The 14,202-nt window shown below is 38.5% G+C and overlaps 1 protein-coding gene across 2 annotated transcripts in view; it reads right to left on the reverse strand.

The window, feature by feature from the left end:
* The window catches only part of MGAT5 (alpha-1,6-mannosylglycoprotein 6-beta-N-acetylglucosaminyltransferase), a 119,473-nt gene that overhangs the window by 94,206 nt on the left and 11,065 nt on the right, over positions 1-14,202 (reverse strand). The gene's annotated exons all lie outside the window — the stretch shown is intronic.

The raw sequence follows: 14,202 nt of genomic DNA on the forward strand, positions 1-14,202 counted from the left end.
CTTAGTCTACTGATACACTGAGCCACCATTACACAAACCCCATGCAACTCACCTTCAATACATAAAAATTAATAAGATTCCTCCAAAGCTTCTCTTCCCCAGGCTGGACAGTCCCAGCTCTTTCAACCTCTCCTCCTGTGCCAGATGCTCCAGTCCTTTACCAGGCACAACTCTGGTCAAAAGTTAAGTAGGTAAAGGAACTAATTTTGACATACTTGAAAACCACTCAAACCTGAACATTTCAAACCAGACACACCTCCCCAAAGGGTGCATATTAACATGAGAATTCTAGAAACATCCATAAACATTGTGGAAGCAATTTAGTTAATGTTCCTGCTAGATGGCAGCATCTGTGAAAAACCAAATACTATTTTTGACTTAGAAATGGTACTTAAATACATCATAACATGAAATGCTAAGCATAAAATGACTCAGGGTTTAAAGACCATTTACAGTTTCAACTGTGTTGTTAAATGTGAAGGTGTTTTAAAAAATAGTAGGACTCTTAATGCTTCTCACACCTACTTGAATTATATTGTTACAACCATAAGCCTGTATATGCTAATCTCAGAAGCCTTGATTTGGTGTAAGTGAAACATTTTCAACACAATTGTAAATACCAAAGAACAGCATCAACATTAGTCTATGTGCAACTAAACTCAGAGTTAGTAACACCAGCAGGAGCCAATGTCAACCAAGTGAGAACATACACATTGGAGACACAGAACAAGGTACCAAGCTGGCATATTGTACAGGCTTTTAAAGGCTTACTAAAGCTTCAAAGAATAAATTAATAAGTTTCATGCTTCAAATATCAATTCCAAGAATGTTAGTTGATTTACACACAGTTGGCTTTTGCTAACAACCCATACAGATAAAGAATCTTGGTGCCAATATCAAAATTCTTGGAAAATTTTACCTTTTTCTTTTCCCCTAAGCAATAAGCATCCCTTCATCAACACAATTTCTAACAAGCATCACATATAAGTAAATGTATTTTAGCTACACACCTTGGCTGCCTTTAGCCAAGTAAATGACACAAGTCCTTTGAAATTCCTTTGAAAGAACTGTATCTCCAGTATGAAAGAAAGCACAGTTATAGACATTACTCCACTCAACAGCCTTCCATAATTACAGCATTTTATCAATGAAATTTTTAGCAGGTTACTACAAAGCCCATTCTGTTTCCCAGACAGTCTCAGAATACATTACACAGTACCTTTAAGCAAGGATGTGAAAAGGATCAACTTTCATCCTTAGCAATCAAAGACTAGTTTGGTCAATTCTCATATTTAAGTTTGGGAGTAGTATATTCTGGTGTTGCCTTATTTCAGGTCCCTTTCTAAACAGCAATCTTCCCACTGACTCTTTTCCAGAGTACCTTACTTCATCCTCACAAGAGGATTCTGGTTTTTCTGAGCTGCCTTATGAGTAAGACTTCAAAATTCTGCTTTAAAATACCTGTTCCCAAGTACTCATACACATATGCACTCCAGGAATATAGTGAAAGCGAGTAAGAACTTGACTAGCACCTCTTAAAACATAAACAAGCCTCCCCTGGTGTAATGGATGTGCTTCAATGCATGCAAACACATACAAATAAAATAAAAACTCTTCCACAAGCAGTCTCCTTTTGAGACATCACAATCTGAGCTGTGTGATTAAAAGTAAAATAAGAATTATCCAAACAACTTGAGTACTTAGGCAGCATTGTCTCTTCCATGTGACTACTGCCAGTATATCTAAACCAGGTAAATAAAGAGCAGAAATATTCAGATCAGCTGCATACAGGTGATTAAATAAGTACACCAAAGCTCCACAACTTCAACTTTTTCAAATTTAAAACCCACAAATTAATCAAGTTCTGCAAATATTTGATATTGTTTATGTCTATATTGTGAGAGCAAATAAGAACCACATGTGATATACAGAAACTGGAGAGGAGAGAAGAGGGAAAAGGAACATAAGGAAGTAGATGTGGACAGTTGTTAAGGCAGTTCTGAATGGCCGACGAGGCACAGAAAGCCTCAGTGAGAGATAATGCTCTGTCTACCCCAACAGCTGTTTGATTACAGGAGCTGAATTGGTTTCTTCCATGAACACACCCTCTGTAAGTCTCAAGAGTTGGTGTGGAAGGCAACATGGGGAAAAAATAAAAGGATAAGAACCACCTTTCTCTGCAGACCTGCAAAGTCTCTCTTGTGTGGGAGAACTCCTGGGACTTGGTTACTGCATTTCACCACTAACAGTGCCCACAGAAGTGCAGCCTTCTCTGCTTTCAGCAGACAAGAGCATGACTGTAACTATGGGTTCCAGGACAGGGATGTCACGCAAGGCACGACATCGCCCGTGTGAACGTGACACCCTCCTACTGCCACCCCTTTCACTTCAGCCCCCGTCACCAGCGAGATGAAGATCTCACCAAGCCATGATGAGAATTCTCTGTGTAATGGCAATAGAAGAGGTTTCAGTTTCCAGAGTGGGCATTGCAAGGGCTCTTTTGAAGCAGAAAAACATGGCCTGGGGAGAATGCACAACAGTTTACCTCTAACTCCCTCCACTACATGCCCTTTCACCAAAAAAGGGCAAACCCTATTAATAATAGCAGGCCAAAACAGCCACTAAACCCACACAGTTTAAGCAATATCATCAATACAACATGGTATTACTCATACCATGAGCACTTTCAGTGCAAGTTCTCATTTCTACACTTCAATTTCCCATCACAGAGGACATAGAAAAAGGAAACGAAACAGCTACAGGAGCTGCAATTCAACATTTCAACATTAAAGCTACAATGGCCTTTTATTTTTCTGCTTCCTTACACTTTTCACAAAGTTTAATACAGAAATCACAAGGGTGACCTCATAAATAGGACTGGCAAACAGTATGGTCTCAATCTGCAGGAGCAGGTGACAAAATGCTTACCTTCCAAATTAACACACAAAGCAGATGGCAACCCCTCACCAAGTGTGGAATTGAAGAACAAGGCTCTCCTGCCACCCCTTAAGAGCACATGAAAGCTGCTGCTAACAAGGCAAAAACATCTGGAAGACAGGGGTTATATATGGAACACAGTTGTTGAGTAAGGAAATGGGAGTGTGGATTTGCATTTGTTAGATTATCTATGGTCTGGCTGCTTTGCAAACAGCTACAAGGCAAAGTAAGAAAAGTCCAGAAAGACTCAAAACATTTTTGGGGCAATGTGAATACTTTCCCATACCTGTTTTAGAGAATGTGCAAAATTAACAACTGCAGTGCAAGAGTTTACTTTTGTTTAAGCATTAAAGAAAAATAGCATTTTTTCAACCCATGCACGCAGAAAATCCTTATGTAGCAGAAAGTCACAGCACAAGACTGTGTCAAATAAGCAAACAATCCACTGCTTTTTCTGTACACTTTTCAGTTGTCTTTCCAAAGGAAAACAGGAAGAATTTAAGGGCCTGTCAGTTTTCAGATGAAAATCCTATTCCTAAACAGGATTAGCTGGTAACCTAAAAATATCAGTCAGTAATCTCCAAAAGTCGTAAGCTCATGTACCCCACAAAGTCCTATACCAATCACTAACTAAAAGAAATTAGGTCAGAATCCAAATCAGATCACACTAGAGTAGCATCAATCTCCTTATTTCAGAGCTGTCACATTTTAAATCTTTCATACAGTTTCCACACAAATTATTAAAAACAGAGATCTGCCTCTGAAAAAAGACTAACCAAAAGTGAAAATCTAGTTTAATGTTACAGTTTTAAAAAAGACATATTAAAAAGTTTATTTTCAGTCACTTAAGACATACACCTTTAAATGCACCCTGTCAAGCAAATAAAGGCTGTCTGACAGACTGCTTTAGTTTCCTTAAAATTACTGGGATCAGGTGGCACCACTTCTGACACTGCAATGGCCTACTATACCTGTACCTTCCCATACCTTATTTTCTATATATAAAGTATAACAAACAGCATATTATATCTGCAAATCTTTGAAATCTATTGATGCAAATCAATACCAAAAAAATCACTTACTCTGCTACTCTGGTTTCTTTTCCACAATGACAATAGTCTTCTAAGATGCAGGATCGGGACCCTACCTACAGGTAGACTATTTGAGCATATTACAATAATTTGCATCGGAAATCATTAGCTGTACTATTAAAGAAGTGGCCACTTCAGCTCACAATAAACTCCACATCTTGACTGATTGCCATTTAGGCAAGGAACACAAAGATTCAATGAAACCATCTCACCAGATCTGTGTTCCCAGAAGTGGCATCACTGACTGACTGACAACCATCACAATTTTTAATGGCTTTTAGAGCTCGTGCAGTGCCCTGACTGACAAAGCTGACAGGAGCAGCTCAGGCCAGAAAACAAGTTTCAGCTACAGCTTTTAGCTATGGGCTGTCTCTTTCTATAAGGGGAAGCTGTTTGCTGTCCAAGTCCTATGACATCTTCAACTCTAACATTCACACTTTATCTACAAACTTGTCAACAAAACCAAACCAACTGGGTAACTAATGGCAGCAAGTCACTTCAACACTCTTATTTTGACCAATTTCATGGTGACATTTATGAGTTGTAATAAGCTACATGAATCAGTGGCATAAAGCTACATAACACGTAAGAAACTAGAGGTGACTGCTAATTAAACAACAGTTTAAATTTCTGCCATGCAGAATAGACCTCTTATATCATTCTTATATAACAAGTTTCATCTATCCCTGGCTGGGTTACAATGCCAATCACAAGTTTACAGACTGGCAACACTTTTGGGAAGGGAAATTTATCAACTGCAGTTTGAGAAAATACAGAAAATATCAAACAAAATATTCATTCCTCACACAGAACTACCAAAAAAAAATCCTCATGGAAACAACAAACCAGAAAACCCCAAACAAAAAAAACCAACCTCCCAAGAAAATCAAACCTTGCCCAATGACTTAACCAGTGGCCACTGCTTCACCTTTGCTAGCCAGCTCAAGATCCCCTTCCTACCCATCAGAAACTCAAGTTATCATGAGCATAACCTGGCATATGAGCAGTGCTCTGCAGACATGGGGTGCAACAAGAACAGAGTTGTATCCCAATATCAAGAGAGCAAACTGCATTGAACAAGCAGTGGTTTGTTTGACTTTGTTCTGGTTTTCTCTGCCTTGGATCAGTTTGCTTGCAATGGAGCATCTCTGCTAATTTTAGCTGCAGCCCTCAGTCATTCTGGATCAAGAGAAATCCAAACACTTTCTCAGGAACCCACACTCACAGGAATAAAACATCACACTGAGCATGCTGACAAACCAAGTTTGCATATTCTTGCTAGAGGCAGTGTAGAGAAATCTGAGGTCTCTTCATACCACAATCCAGCAGTGATGCATAAAACACAATCAAAGCCTGCAGTGAAGAAACATTAACTTCATGCTCCCTTGTGATATGGCATTATAGATATGGGAGGATAAAGCAAAAAGAAAATCAGCCACATAAATTCAGCTTGGATGCAAGGCTCAAGGAAGAGCTGTGTGACCCAACTCACACAGCCTGTCAGGGAAAACAGACCTGTGAGGCCTTCTTTCTGGCAAAGTGGGCTGACAAAAAGGTTTGCCAGGACAGTTAAATTTTCTTGCTGCCACAGCTGTCAGGGAGCAACCCTGCTTGGCTTGTCACTTGTCTTCAAAAACTGGAGAAGTTCCACAAAAAAGTTAAACTTACCTCTTTTCCTCTTCTCACCTCTCCTGCAGCTACAAATGAATAAAAAAAGCATAGGCACCTATGCAAGTCATCAACAAGAGACAGGAACAAGTACAATTAAATAAATCCACAAATGTAAAACTCAAATTGCAGGCAGATAATTGAATACAGTATCCAGGGTTGATTTCAATGTAAGCAAGGATGCGAGAGCATCATGTTACAATCTAAGCTTTAAGAGAAAGTTTCTTTAGACACTCATTTCAAAATATTAATTTTTTTATGCAGGAAAGAAAGCTGCAGCTGAAATATGTCTGTCCCAGTTATCATCTAACCTTTGTTCACTGCTAAAAGCCTGATGGACTTTGTTAATGTTTATAATGTTACCAAGCATTAGGCCTCCATGAAGTGCTAACCTCATCATTTTGAAATGGGTACAAAGACTGATATTTCCTTTCAAGGAAAGAAGAAACTTCCAAAGTATCTTGTCAGCTCTAGCCAAAAGAACGTTCTTCAGAAGGCCTACAGATCTCTTCAGTTCCAGAACAGTACAGATCCCATGATCTAGAGCTGCTCCTCATGGGTTTATCCCTTGAAGTGACAGTGACACGGCACCCGAGTGGGACAACTCTAAAACAACCCTAAGTTTTCTCAGTAGTTATACCAGGTCTTTCATGAATCAAAACAATTTTACTAATTCTAACACCAAAATTATCTTCTGACACAAAATCCACAGAACTTTGTTACAGCTGTAAAGAACTAAATAGACCTTCACCAGCCCAACACCTTTCTTTGTTGATGATATTTAAACAAAATGGTACTGCTTTTACAAAGCACAGATACTCTTTAATAAGTGGTCAAACGAGTCAAGTTATATAGATCAGCTAATCAAGCATGTGCCAATACACTGTGCACACCTTATCCTGAAAACATATTAATAGCTGCATGCCAGGCCTACTTCAAAGAAAGCTACTGTGCAAGTAATAATTAAGTCTTCCTAATCACAAACACAGAACTTCCCTAACTCCTGGAAATGCGTATGCAGAGTTTAAGTGGAAAGGCAGGGAGACAAAAAATCCTCCCATACATGACTTATTTTCTGCCAGGGGCAAAAAACGTGAGGCATTTTCAAAAGGACGGAGATGACTCTGAACATTTTAGAGGAGGATGTCCTGAGCACGTTCAGCAAAAATCCACTAAGAACTCAGAAGTCAAAGAGAGCTTCCACAATAATAATAACAATAGCTCCTTAAAAAAAAAATCAGGGCAATTATAGAGGAAAAAGTGCATACACAAAGAAACAGGACAGGACAGAAGAAAACAGTTGGCAGAATATCAAGATTTTTAGATTCAAATTGGGAAATACATTTCCTTCATTTTCCTAATTTCTCTCAAGTTGTTAGTAACTTGTAATGTATTTTGCATCTCTGTAGTATTGCTCTTAAATTAACTAGGATTTACCAAATGCTTTAAGTACATATTCCAATATTAGATACTTATTCTAGAACAAAGTTAGTGGGTAGTTAACATTAGTGGTTAGTTTTGCTATCATCAAAATTAAGATCTGGGGAAAAAAAAGAAAAAAGGAGCATTTTTTGGAACTATATTAAACAATAGTGAGCTCTATTGTCTACATACTTCTTTGAAGGTCATCATAAAGGGCCAAAACAAAGGAATTGTGATCACCTTGGTTAAAATCTGATGAATTGTAAATAAAGATCACAACTGCTTATATTTGAGCTGAAGTACTTATGTTGGAAAAAAGTATCCATCCACCATCTGGTGCACAGTAATTACAGAAATTAAAACCACATTTCTGTGGCCTGTCTTTAACAATTTTTACTGATACAGTAATACTTGATCTTCTTAGGGAACATAATCTAAACTCATGCTGTTAAATGATCATAAGACCATCCACTGTGTGGCGTAAGCAGTTCATTAGGCTGGAATCTTTAAAAACACTTGCTTGCTCCTTAGTAATAACAGACCCAGTTGCTGCAGTTTTACGTCATGCCGTTAAATTTAATCCACAGTCAAGGCGAGTTAATTTCACACCTGCTGAGCGATATCGTGATGGATGGCACCACAGCAGGTCATTAATTTTCTTTCCTTTTGATTAATTTCACACCATACACTGGACACAGTCTTCAGAGTTACGATGCCTGAGTGCAGTCTTAATTCCTGCAAAGGACTAAATCAGTTTTTGACTGCTCACCAAACTGCAAAGAGCCCAGATGTGGTCCCAGTGAAAGGAAGCTCCAGCAGGCTTGGCACTGAACTCTGACACGGCTACAGGTGTGGCAGGACACTCTTACTGAGCAGTGTATTTTAAGTGGGTTGTTCTTGAGCAACTGTAATGTGAAAATTCTGGATACACCTTATTGCTGGGTTGTTGCTTATAAAAGAATTCTGTGGCAGACAGCAGTGACACGACTAAAACAATCCATAAGTTAAAGTTAGGGCTTTTTTTTGTCACAGAAACCCTGCCACCATTTAGTTACTGACTTTATATGTCAAGAGGTGTAAAGATTTACTGACTACCATATCGCCTGTTTTAAAAAAAAAAAAAAAAAAAGGAAAGAAAAAAAATCAAGATTACACACCGTGAAAGAAGCGAAAGAAGAGGAAGGCAAAGTTAACATTCAAAGGTGACAACAGCAGCCACTACTGCCACCAGAGCAGAAGGGGAAGCTGCAGGTCTTTTGTTCCTCTGGAGCCAGTGAAGACATCTGAGGCCCTTGGAGGCCCCCGGAGCCACAGGAGAGGTCTGGCCACAGCAGAGGGCTGAGCCGAGCCAGGAACTCCCAGCTGAGGAACAGGCTAATCCCTCTCCACTTCTGCTGCTCCAAGCGCTCAGCTCTCACACCCTCCTTTGTGCTAGATGTGCCAAATCAACAGATCCTCCAGGCGCTGATTCAGATCATGAGAACAAAAGAAGCCTTTTTCTTACATTATCTTTCCGCTTGTTTTGCAAACCAAGCTGTCTAACAGATGGGTCAGGTGTGTATCACAGCTTGTGAAAATGAAAAGCAGAAACTGTATCTTTTGGTGGCAAAGAGTTGTTTACTTTAGGCCTTCTCCCACTTTTAGAGAGCGATTCAAAGCAGCAGCCCCCAAAGCCTCATCCTCTCCATTGACTTTGGAAGGACCTGGGCTTCCTAAACTCCAGTTAGGATGTGCATGTTTCGTCCCTTCTTTTCCCCTTTTCTGTGCACTGCAGTAATCTACAGCACAACTAATATCAGGGAACAATTATTGCTTGTAACTTGTCCAAAGCTTTCTCTTTTTTGTTCTTACTTCCCAACAGTGCTTTCCAACACAGCATAAGCGAATTTTTTTGTCTCTTTCTGATCATGAAGAATAATAACTTAGAAAACACAAAAGCACTCAGGCTTACCAGTAGCCATTTCTGGTAACAGAAAACATTGCTGTGAAGTCAAAATAGTGGAAAGAGTGACAGGAAATTTTGTGATTTGACAATGTAAATCACATGGGACACAGGATTCAGTATGTATGGCTTAATTCTCTCAGCATGACAGGCTGAGGAGAGGAAGGCACAAGCTATTCTGGATCCGTCTGTGCCAGCAGACTTCTCCAACTTCTCTCCCCCTCATATCTGCCCATGGAATTAACCCGAGTGTTCCCTCAGTCAAGATAAGTTGGGCAATAATTTGCTATTTCCAAAGCTGATCTGGCTATTTTCATTAGCATAGGTCAGGCTGTATAGACTGGCCCTTCCATCAAGCTTGCAGGAATCTTTCCTACAATCATGCTGTTGTCCTCTTCTGGTTCAATGCTGACTGACATCACCTCTTCCTGTCAATGACTTGATCAAAGGCTCCACATAAAGCTTAACTAAATGCTCACTAGATGTGTTATAATGGTACCTGTTTATTTGACAACACGCAGTTTTCAGCATGAACTCCTATAAAGAATCTAAACACAGGATGAACTTGAAGCTGGTTTGATAGAACTTAGCTGCTGAATGGAAATTCAAAGTAAATCATCTCCATCATCAGGAGTTGCAAGCACCTCCCATTGCTGGCAACCAATGGTGCCAATTCTGACAGGCAGGAGTATCAAAGGAAGAGTCACAGCTTCAACATTCTTTGCAGCAGTACATACTTTTTCCTCATCATCACATGGTGCCTGTTAGGAATGGGAAAGTTAACATTTCAGTCCTTTCCCCAATTACCCAAAACACAGTATAAAAAACCAGTTTGAGAGAGAACCAAGTTTTTGATGTCTACATTTTTGGTTGTCTAGAGGACACCTATGTGTACTTCCCCTTGTATATCTCAGTTCTAAAGGGCTGCAGAAGAAACTATTCCCTTTCTACTCAAGGTCTCTTGGTAGCTGTTACCCCTCTGGCCTTCTTCTCCTACAGAAGCAATCACTTCTCTTTCCCCTGTCTGGCCTTTTTCAGAAGAAAAATTTAATCTGCCTGCATATCATTTGAAATTAGGAAACAAAAGAAGCCCAACCCTCAAGCCAGGTCTTAAGCTGTTTTTTTCCACCTCACCCAGATAATAAATAATTAAGGTAAAATTTCCCCTAGTGCATAGATTAATGCTTACCAAATCCTTTTAATTATTACAGCAATTTGTGAACTAAAACCTGAGTGCAATAAAGAATGAATTTTAAATTGCTATATGTTTGCACATATTCATTATGCACATCACCATATGTCAGGCAGAATCTCTGAAGGTAAATCTCAAACAAGTGATTACCACTGAAGCAACATGATGGAGAATAAAGTAGACAAGTGATATATTTAGCTTCATCCTATCTTTGTCCCAAGAGGAAAGTGTTCCTTCTAGTGTGGGAAGGGGAGAGGGAAAAAACAAGAAAGCCTAGAAAATTAAAACATGTTTTTCCCCAATACTTATGACTCACTTTAAACAGTCTTATGTAACTCGAAAATGAGATTATATTTGCCTTGTCATGGATTTAATCTTATGTTTTTTTCAGTCTGAACCATATCAGAAGGTTATTTACCTCTCCTCCCTACCAGTTTTCTCAACTTTCTCAGCTTAAGAAATCTGGTCCCTCTCCATCTTTTCAAATCAATTCAATAAAACAAGACAAATATGGTGAGGTAATTTTGCATTTGGCTGACCTGTACAAGGATTATATAATCCAAAGCTATGTAATTATGTTAAATACCTGTTACCCTTGTCTTAAATTTTCCCCAGGCCTGGAATTCCCCCATGTGTACTCTTCAGTGTGTTCTCAAGCACAAACATTGAGCTTTTCTCCTCCAGTGCTGGAAACACCAGTCAGTTCTTAGAACACTTGGTGTAAACTGAAGCACTGTCATTACATTAAATGGTTTTCCAAAACCCAGCAGAAATGGCCCCAATTTGGTATGGATTCTCTGAAAAGGGCACATAAAACTTAGCATTCCCAAATCTGTGCCGTTGCAACAGAAATTGCTCTAGATGTTGTTTATAGTTGCATGGATGAAAGAGAAGAAAAAAGCTTCATCTAGCAGAAAATCTTGTTGTGTACCAACTAAAAGATCCTTCATACACTAGACAGACATTAATATAATTTCAAAACACCCCACATGTACAACAAAATATCCATGGAGTTGCCAGACATTGTGTGACTTAGAGGGACAACATTTATAAGGCAGAATTCCCAGGTCCATGCAAACACATGAGATTAGTATTGAGGTTAGTTCTCTTGTGTTTCAACAATATAAATGCAATATAAGCAATATAAAGGTGACCATCAACATTTTCCTCCTCCTTCACCACAACATTTAAAAAAACCTTTAAGAAAAATTTCCTAAATAGCATCCTAAAGCCAAATGGTTTCCAGAATCAGAAAGGAAATTCAATAGGCAATATTGTCCATCTCTAGAACAGTGACAGTGAGGAACTGTGTATTTTTACCTAAAAAGATCAAAATGTTCTTCCCAGAACCAAGTTCACACTAGCCAGGTAAATGCATAAGGTAGGAAATAAACCCACAATCCTCAGACATGAATACTCATCTATAAATACATACCAAAAAAAAAAAAAAAAAAGAAAAAAGTTCTACTTTCAGACAATCCATTTGGAAATTATTACAATCCAGCAGCTAATGTAAGTGCACAAGGCTGCCAAAAAGATCACCTACAGCTCTGAGCAGAATTTAAATGGCCTAGAAACAGTACTATAGTACTAGCAACAAGTAAAGCAGAGACCACTACATTGGCACTACCACAGATGAATGGATTTCTTTATTGTTTAGTCAAACCTAATGAAGAGAAAAATATAGGCAGAGACACAGGAATAGATTCCTAATATTATGAAAAGATTCATTCCTTTCCACTTGCTGGGGAAACGCTGGCAAATGTATCTTTAAAAGTTGATACAAAAAGCCTTTCCCTTTTCAGCTCTGTATCACTGGGCTACATTGATATATCTTTGTAACAGCCAGAATTTGACAGATAACCTCAAAATAACTGTTAAGGCGTTATCTTAGCACATTTCAACATCCAGAGCAGTCCCTTTGCTTTGTAAGGTACAACCAGGAGGATTCAACGCTGACTGTATCACACCAGTGCCTGGAAAGGTTCAAGGCTGGGTTGGACAGGGCTTGGAGCAACCTGGACTAGTGGAAGGTGTCCCTGTTCATGGCAGGGGGTTGGAACAAGATGGTCTTTAATGTCCCTTCCAAAGCAAACCATCCTGTGATTGATTCTATTATGAGGTCTGGCCTTAGGGAGAACTGTTCAAGCTATTAGCCTGATAAAATAAAGAATAAATATTTTTTCAATAACATTTTACTCTGTATTTCAGGGGAATATGATATTTCTTTCTACAGCTTTTATCACTTAATAGCTTCCAGATTTTAATTTAGGCTGCTGTTTTAATGCTGAGAAAAGTCATATCCTACAGTTTGGACTCAACACATGACTTGAGTTTTAGGTTTGATGAGTGCTTTGGGAATCATCTCTATGTTCTTATAATAAATATTTCAATCAAAAATTATTATTGCATAAAGTAATTTTGGTATATGAATTTTTGATTATTTTATTTTCCAAATCTTGGAAAATATCTGGCCTTCAAAACAGTTGAGCAAACAGGTTGTTTTTCCCACAGTTAAAGGCTTCACTTAACCCCTAAACTCCCATTAACTACATTTTTCCTGCTCTTCATACTCAAGTTTGCTTTACCTTAAAGAGAGCAGTACCTGACCAATTAATTTCATGACTCCTTACCAACAACATCACCACCTCTACCACCAGATTTTTCTCTGCCTATCACCCTGTAAAATTCTCTAGAAGTGGAAGGACTTTTCCTTGATTTAGTTTAAAAAATAAAAATCAAACCCAATTACTGCTTCATGGCTGTAAGTATCTGGCTGCTATGACGTTCACAATTCCACATTAGACACCTAAAATCTGTTTACAATGAAAGTTCAAGGAGGGACTCAAAATAGCCAGCTTGTAAAAGAAACAGATTAATTATGAAATTACAAGTTAGCAGAGACTTCCCAGACATTTCAGAAGACAGTATTTTAAAAGTTGTCTAAGTTCTGATTTATTTGGTACCTTGTTCTCCTCAGCTTTCCTATATTCTAACAGAGCACTGAGACAACATAAAGTATCAAACTTACATTTTCTCCATAATATTTTAATTTGTTTATCCTGATTGGCTGTTTTGGGAGGTATAATGATAGCCTTAGATGAGATTCCTATACAAATGTTGAGAATAATCTCGCTACATAAGTTATTGTAAAAACACATTGAATACATTGGCAAAAATAGGAAGTTAATTCTGGTGCAAATAACCCCTAAGGAAAAAAAAATCTGTAGATCTGGACAAGCTACAGGACACTTGTGGATTACCCACTTCTTCAATGTGCTGCTTTTATTTTCTGTAGGTTCAAAGCCTGTGGAATATGGGCAGCAAGTCTGACCTTCAAGAAAAATGGCCTCAATCATTAGAGACAGTTTTTCGAGGTCAGCTCAGCTGAAAGAGCTTCATCAGAAAAAAAACCAAAGAGGATCTGTGTGAAAGTTATTGTGTGAGAAAGAAAAAGATGGAATATCAACTGGCCTTTTGAAGGAATGCAATCAATACTGGAAATTATCTGTTGTCATAACCAGGTAATGAGCAACCCAACAGGTAGTTTTGAGTTCATCTTGTGTCTATTATTAGCTGATTATAACAAAGATTCAGCACAACTGCACGTACACCATTCAGAGACTTCATCAGCTTTGACTTAATTGTAGAGAAAAAAAAATCCATCCAGGATTTTTGGGTGGGTGGGGCAGGATGAGGGGTTCTATTTTAGTCCAACTCTTGAAGTCAAGGAGTTCAGTAAACAAGGACATTTCCTAACTCATTTAATAACAAATCAGGTTACACAAACTGAAAAAGAATTTCAGAAGTACACTTTGCAGGAAGGGAAGGAATGCATGAGGTAAAGCTTATATGTAATGTGTGTTAAAAATAATTTAAGTCATGCAGTGAAATCTCATCCTTGAAGATGAGATGTTTGGAGTGAAAAGGCAAAAGTCACTCAGGAGTCT

The sequence above is a fragment of the Pithys albifrons genome, chromosome 8 (assembly GCF_047495875.1).
Source record: "Pithys albifrons albifrons isolate INPA30051 chromosome 8, PitAlb_v1, whole genome shotgun sequence".
In the NCBI taxonomy this organism is placed as follows: domain Eukaryota; kingdom Metazoa; phylum Chordata; class Aves; order Passeriformes; family Thamnophilidae; genus Pithys; species Pithys albifrons.